Below are 7,504 nucleotides of genomic sequence, written 5' to 3'. Positions count from 1 at the left end.
GATACACAAGGCAGAACGCCGATACACTAGAACATGACACTAACACAAGGCAGAACGCCTATACACTAGAACAGTACCAACTGGTGAGTGAACCTGGGAGAGTGGCATGCAAAGGTGGAGGAAATTATGAAGGTAATGGGGCCCAGGTGTGAATCATAATGATGTGGTGCTCCTCCCCTTCCGGTGGTACGATGTCGCCAGAGAACTAACCACCGGTCCTGAGATTCATCATTACGCACACCTGGAAGTCACCATTACACACACCTGGAATACCAATACGCGCACATCATTATGATTCACACCTGGGCCCCATTACCTTCATCATTCCCTCCACCACATGACAGTATATTTTCATACATTAACTGTAATTTTGTTAGTGATGCTTCAACTTTCTCTCCATCTTGTGCCAACAGCTGTTATTTAAAAATGTTTGTTTCCAATTAGTTTATATTTGTTTCTAAGGGAGGATTTCCAGTTGGATAGTCTCTCTGCAAGTTTTTTTTAATATATCTTCCTTGTCATACGAACATTGTTTTCTGACTAAAATAAGATGCCCTGAAGTTTGCTCTGGTGTCCGAAAGATCTCAAATAAAAAAATGTAGTGATATCTAACGTCTCAATTGCCTTTATTTGAAATTATATTAGTCAGTCCATTAATTTGTAATTTCCTGTTACCAAGTCAATTTACAGGTTTCTATTTCCTTAAAATGTTTTCCATGTGGACCAATCTACCGATGGATTCTGAAGATTGTTCCAATATTGGTTGTGTTTTAAGGAAGTGATATTGGTTTTAAGGAAGTGATATTGGTTTTAAGGAAGTGATATTGGTTGTGTTTTAACCTCTTTGATCTCTAGGGGCGCTATTTCATTTTTGGATAAAAAACGTTCCCGTTTTAAGCGCGATATTTTGTCACGAAAAGATGCTCGACTATGCATATTCTTGACCGTTTTTGAAAGAAAACACTCTGAAGTTTCAGAATCTGCAAAGATATTGTCTGTAAGTGCCCCAGAACTCATTCTACAGGCGAAACCAAGATGATGCGTCAACCAGGAAATGAGCAGATTTCTGAAGCTCTGTTTTCCATTGTCTCCTTATATGGCTGTGATTGCGCAAGGAATGAGCCTACACTTTCTGTCGTTCTCCCAAGGCGTTAGCAGCATTGTGACGTATTTGTAGGCATATCATTGGAAGATTGACCATAAGAGACTACATTTTCCAAGTGTCCGCCTGGTGTCCCTGCGTCGAAATTGGAGCGTAAAGCCAGGTGCAATTATTTTTCCATTTGAGAGCAAGGAGAAACCAGGCTTCCAGGAAGGATATATCATCGAAGAGATATGTGGAAAAACACCTTGAGGATTGATTCTAAACCACGTTTGCCATGTTTCAGTCGATATTATGGAGTTAATTTGGAAAAAAGTTTGCGTTTTGAGGGCTGAATTTTTTATTTATTTATTATTTTTTTTTTTTTGGTAGCCAAATGTGATGTACAAAACGGAGCTATTTCTAATACACAAAGAATCTTTTTGGAAAAACTGAGCATCTGCTATCTAACTGAGAGTCTCCTCATTGAAAACATCAGAAGTTCTTCAAAGGTAAGTTATTTTATTTGAAGGCTTTACTTGTTTTTGTGATAGTTGCCTGCTAAATGCTAACGCTAATGCTAACGCTAAATGCTACGCTAGCTAGCTACTGTTACACAAATGATTGTTTTCCTATGGTTGAAAAGCATATTTTGAAAATCTGAGATGACAGTGTTGTTAACAAAAGGCTAAGCTTGAGAGATAGCATATTTATTTCATTTCATTTGCGATTTTCATGAATAGTTAACGTTGCGTTATGGTAATGAGCTTAGGTCTATAAATAGAATCCCGGATCCGGGTTTGGTCGTCGCAACAGGTTAAGGAAGTCTAATTGGTTTTAAGGAAGTGATATTGGTTATAAGGAAGTGATATTGGTTATAAGGAAGTGATATTGGTTTTAAGGAAGTGATATTGGTTATAAGGAAGTGATATTGGTTTTAAGGAAGTGATATTGGTTGTGTTTTAAGGAAGTGATATTGATTTTAAGGAAGTGATATTGGTTTTAAGGAAGTGATATTGGTTATAAGGAAGTGATATTGGTTATAAGGAAGTGATATTGGTTTTAAGGAATTGATATTGGTTGTGTATTAAGGAAGTGATATTGGTTATAAGGAAGTGATATTGGTTGTGTTTTAAGGAAGTGATATTGGTTATAAGGAAGTGATATTGGTTGTGTTTTAAGGAAGTGATATTGGTTATAAGGAAATGATATTGCTTGTGTTTTAAGGAAGTGAAAGTGTTTATTGTAGAATGTGTTTCATTTTAATGCTTATAATGTTCTTAACTATGAAGTTATTCATTTTGTTAGCTTTATCTTTTGAAAATAGACACGTGAAACGATTCTGGGTATGAGCGTCAATATGTTCCCGTCGTTCCTCATTCAGAGCATTTTAACTACATGTCAAAAGTAGAAGAACTGGGTACTGGCTAGAGATTTGATACAATTCTCGGTGTGGAAGGTTTGAAACCATCCTCAGGCGTAGAGGTAAAACTCATATGAGCTCATATATTTATCCATAAAAAGTCTGCTATGACTCAATATACTTTTTTTTGAAAGATTGTCTCTCGTGTGTTACGGTTTTCTTCTGTCGAAAGAGAGGAGGACCAAAATGCAGCGTGGTTATCTTTATACATCTTTAATGAAGATGATAAATGAACAATACACAAAAACAAGAAACGTGGAAAAACCGAAACAGCCCTATCTGGTGCAACAAACACAGAGACAGGAACAATCACCCACGAAATACTCAAAGAACATGGCTGCCTAAATATGGTTCCCAATCAGAGACAACGATAAACACCTGCCTCTGATTGAGAACCACTCCAGGCAACCATAGACTTACCTAGAATACTTAACTAAAACACAATCCCATAAACTACCTAAACCCCTAGACAAAACAAAGCACATAAATCACCCATGTCACACCCTGGCCTGACCAACATAATAAAGAGAACAAAGAATACTAAGACCAGGCTGTGACGGATGCTCTTTAAATTCACGATTCACATCCACACGGCGTGACACCGTGGGATGATTGGTATTACCGAAAATAAATACAAAACACTTTTGTCAGGCAAGTCGTTCTAAAGAGGGTTTGTTCTACCTGCAAGACAACCTTCTCTACATCAGGAGATCACACCCTAAAAAAGGATTTCTCTACATCAGGAGATCACACCCTAAAAAAGGATTTCTCTACATCAGGAGATCACACCCTAAAAAAGGATTTCTCTACATCAGGAGATCACACCCTAAAAAAGGATTTCTCTACATCAGGAGATCACACCCTAAAAAATGATTTCTCCACATCAGGAGATCACACCCTAAAAAAGGATTTCTCTACATCAGGAGATCACACCCTAAAAAAGGATTTCTCTACATCAGGAGATCACACCCTAAAAAAGGATTTCTCTACATCAGGAGATCACACCCTAAAAAAGGATTTCTCCACATCAGGAGATCACACCCTAAAAAAGGATTTCTCTACATCAGGAGATCACACCCTAAAAAAGGATTTCTCTACATCAGGAGATCACACCCTAAAAAAGGATTTCTCTACATCAGGAGATCACACCCTAAAAAAGGATTTCTCTACATCAGGAGATCACACCCTAAAAAAGGATTTCTCTACATCAGGAGATCACACCCTAAAAAAGGATTTCTCTACATCAGGAGATCACACCCTAAAAAAGGATTTCTCTACATCAGGAGATCACACCCTAAAAAAGGATTTCTCTACATCAGGAGATCACACCCTAAAAAAGGATTTCTCTACATCAGGAGATCACACCCTAAAAAAGGATTTCTCTACATCAGGAGATCACACCCTAAAAAAGGATTTCTCTACATCAGGAGATCACACCCTAAAAAAGGATTTCTCTACATCAGGAGATCACACCCTAAAAAAGGATTTCTCTACATCAGGAGATCACACCCTAAAAAAGGATTTCTCTACATCAGGAGATCACACCCTAAAAAAGGATTTCTCTACATCAGGAGATCACACCCTAAAAAAGGATTTCTCTACATCAGGAGATCACACCCTAAAAAAGGATTTCTCTACATCAGGAGATCACACCCTAAAAAAGGATTTCTCTACATCAGGAGATCACACCCTAAAAAAGGATTTCTCTACATCAGGAGATCACACCCTAAAAAAGGATTTCTCTACATCAGGAGATCACACCCTAAAAAAGGATTTCTCTACATCAGGAGATCACACCCTAAAAAAGGATTTCTCCACATCAGGAGATCACACCCTAAAAAAGGGTTTCTCCACATCAGGAGATCACACCCTAAAAAAGGATTTCTCTACATCAGGAGATCACACCCTAAAAAAGGATTTCTCTACATCAGGAGATCACACCCTAAAAAAGGATTTCTCTACATCAGGAGATCACACCCTAAAAAAGGATTTCTCTACATCAGGAGATCACACCCTAAAAAAGGATTTCTCTACATCAGGAGATCACACCCTAAAAAAGGGTTTCTCTACATCAGGAGATCACACGCACAAATAGGTTTTGGTTTATATTCATGTTTACCAATATTGATACCCGTTACGTTGGAGTTCCGTCTAATTGTTTCTGGAAGAAGTTGAAGAGAGAGAGAAAGGGGGGAAGAAGGGGATATCCCTGTCATGTTTGAGTTCCGTCTGTTTCTGGAAGAAGTTGAAGAGAGAGGGAGAGAGAGAGAGGGGAAGAAGTTGAAGAGAGAGAGAAGGGGGAAGAAGGGGATAACCCTGTCATGTTTGAGTTCCGTCTGTTTCTGGAAGAAGTTGAAGAGAGAGAGAGGGAGGAAGAAGGGGATATCCCTGTCATGTTTGAGTTCCGTCTGTTTCTGGAAGAAGTTGAAGAGAGAGAGAGAGGGGAAGAAGGGGATATCCCTGTCATGTTTGAGTTCCGTCTGTTTCTGGAAGAAGTTGAAGAGAGAGGGAGAGAGAGAGAGGGGAAGAAGTTGAAGAGAGAGAGAAGGGGGAAGAAGGGGATATCCCTGTCATGTTTGAGTTCCGTCTGTTTCTGGAAGAAGTTGAAGAGAGAGAGAGGGGGGAAGAAGGGGATATCCCTGTCATGTTTGAGTTCCGTCTGTTTCTAGAAGAAGTTGAAGAGAGAGAGAGAGAGGAAGAAGGGGATATCCCTGTCATGTTTGAGTTCCGTCTGTTTCTGGAAGAAGTTGAAGAGAGAGAGAGAGGGGAAGAAGGGGATATCCCTGTCATGTTTGAGTTCCGTCTGTTTCTGGAAGAAGTTGAAGAGAGAGGGAGAGAGAGAGAGGGGAAGAAGTTGAAGAGAGAGAGAAGGGGGAAGAAGGGGATATCCCTGTCATGTTTGAGGTCCGTCTGTTTCTGGAAGAAGTTGAAGAGAGAGAGGGGAAGAAGGGGATATCCCTGTCATGTTTGAGGTCCGTCTGTTTCTGGAAGAAGTTGAAGAGAGAGAGAGAGAGGGGGGAAGGGGATATCCCTGTCATGTTTGAGTTCCGTCTAATTGTTTCTGGAAGAAGTTGAAGAGAGAGAGAGAGGAAGAAGGGGATATCCTTGTCATGTTTGAGTTCCGTCTGTTTCTGGAAGAAGTTGAAGAGAGAGGAAGAGAGAGAGAGAGGGGAAGAAGTTGAAGAGAGAGAGAAGGGGGAAGAAGGGGATATCCCTGTCATGTTTGAGTTCCGTCTGTTTCTGGAAGAAGTTGAAGAGAGAGAGAGAGGGGAAGAAGGGGATATCCCTGTCATGTTTGAGTTCCGTCTGTTTCTGGAAGAAGTTGAAGAGAGAGAGAGAGGGGAAGAAGGGGATATCCCTGTCATGTTTGAGTTCCGTCTGTTTCTGGAAGAAGTTGAAGAGAGAGAGAGGGGGGAAGAAGGGGATATCCCTGTCATGTTTGAGTTCCGTCTGTTTCTAGAAGAAGTTAAAGAGAGAGAGAGAGAGGAAGAAGGGGATATCCCTGTCATGTTTGAGTTCCGTCTGTTTCTGGAAGAAGTTGAAGAGAGAGAGAGAGGGGAAGAAGGGGATATCCCTGTCATGTTTGAGTTCCGTCTGTTTCTGGAAGAAGTTGAAGAGAGAGAGGGGAGGGAAGAAGGAGATATCCTTGTCATGTTTGAGTTCCGTCTGTTTCTGGAAGAAGTTGAAGAGAGAGAGAGGAGGAAGAAGGGGATATCCCTGTCATGTTTGAGTTCCGTCTGTTTCTAGAACAAGTTGAAGAGAGAGAGAGAGAGGAAGAAGGGGATCTCCCTGTCATGTTTGAGTTCCGTCTGTTTCTGGAAGAAGTTGAAGAGAGAGAGAGAGAGGGGGGAAGGGGATATCCCTGTCATGTTTGAGTTCCGTCTAATTGTTTCTGGAAGAAGTTGAAGAGAGAGAGAGAGGAAGAAGGGGATATCCCTGTCATGTTTGAGTTCCGTCTGTTTCTGGAAGAAGTTGAAGAGAGAGAGAGGGGAAGAAGTTGAAGAGAGAGAGAAGGGGGAAGAAGGGGATATCCCTGTCATGTTTGAGTTCCGTCTGTTTCTAGAACAAGTTGAAGAGAGAGAGAGAGAGGGGGGAAGGGGATATCCCTGTCATGTTTGAGTTCCGTCAGTTTCTAGAACAAGTTGAAGAGAGAGAGAGGGGGGGGAAGGGGATATCCCTGCCACGTGCCCATTTCCTAAGATATTATCTTTTCATCAACTTTATCTTTTTGTTTGTTTGTTTTTGTTTTACGGCGAAGACGACAGATAAGAGATTAACTGAGGTGGAGGTAAAACCGTTTACAATTGACAATAATAATAGCAATAATAACAAAATTGGTTTTCCTACATCTTCCATTGTATTGTATCTATCTACTTCTACAATGCACAGATATCCACTTGAAATAGTTAGTGTCCTTGAAACACTTTACAACTAAACAGACATATTTTATGTGGAGGTAAACACATGTTTATTTTTGATAATGGTTGTAAACAGACATTTATTTCATATGGAAGTAAAGAAACATTAATTTATGGTGGTAAATTAAAAAAATTATTTTATACGAGCAGTTCTGTAAATAAATTACATATACTTTGTAACCTATAACATTAACCTTGTTAGAACAAAGCTTGACTGATTCCTCATCTAGTGTACGACACTCACAGTAGAAACAGTATTGTATTGTACTCATACATCTCTGTCTGTTCACCAGTGTTAACAGGACAGTAGAAACAGTATTGTATTGTACTCATACATCTCTGTCTGTTCACCAGTGTTAACAGGACAGTAGAAACAGTATTGTATTGTACTCACACATCTCTGTCTGTTCACCAGTGTTAACAGGACAGTATAAACAGTATTGTATTGTACTCATACATCTCTGTCTGTTCTCCAGTGTTAACAGGACAGTAGAAACAGTATTGTACTCATACATCTCTGTCTGTGCTCCAGTGTTAACAGGACAGTAGAAACAGTATTGTACTCATACATCTCTGTCTGTT

The sequence above is a fragment of the Oncorhynchus clarkii genome, chromosome 18, assembly GCF_045791955.1.
Source record: "Oncorhynchus clarkii lewisi isolate Uvic-CL-2024 chromosome 18, UVic_Ocla_1.0, whole genome shotgun sequence".
Classification (NCBI taxonomy): Eukaryota; Metazoa; Chordata; class Actinopteri; order Salmoniformes; family Salmonidae; genus Oncorhynchus; species Oncorhynchus clarkii.
The sequence above is the reverse complement of the archived record's forward strand: the minus strand, read 5'-3'. Positions refer to the sequence as shown.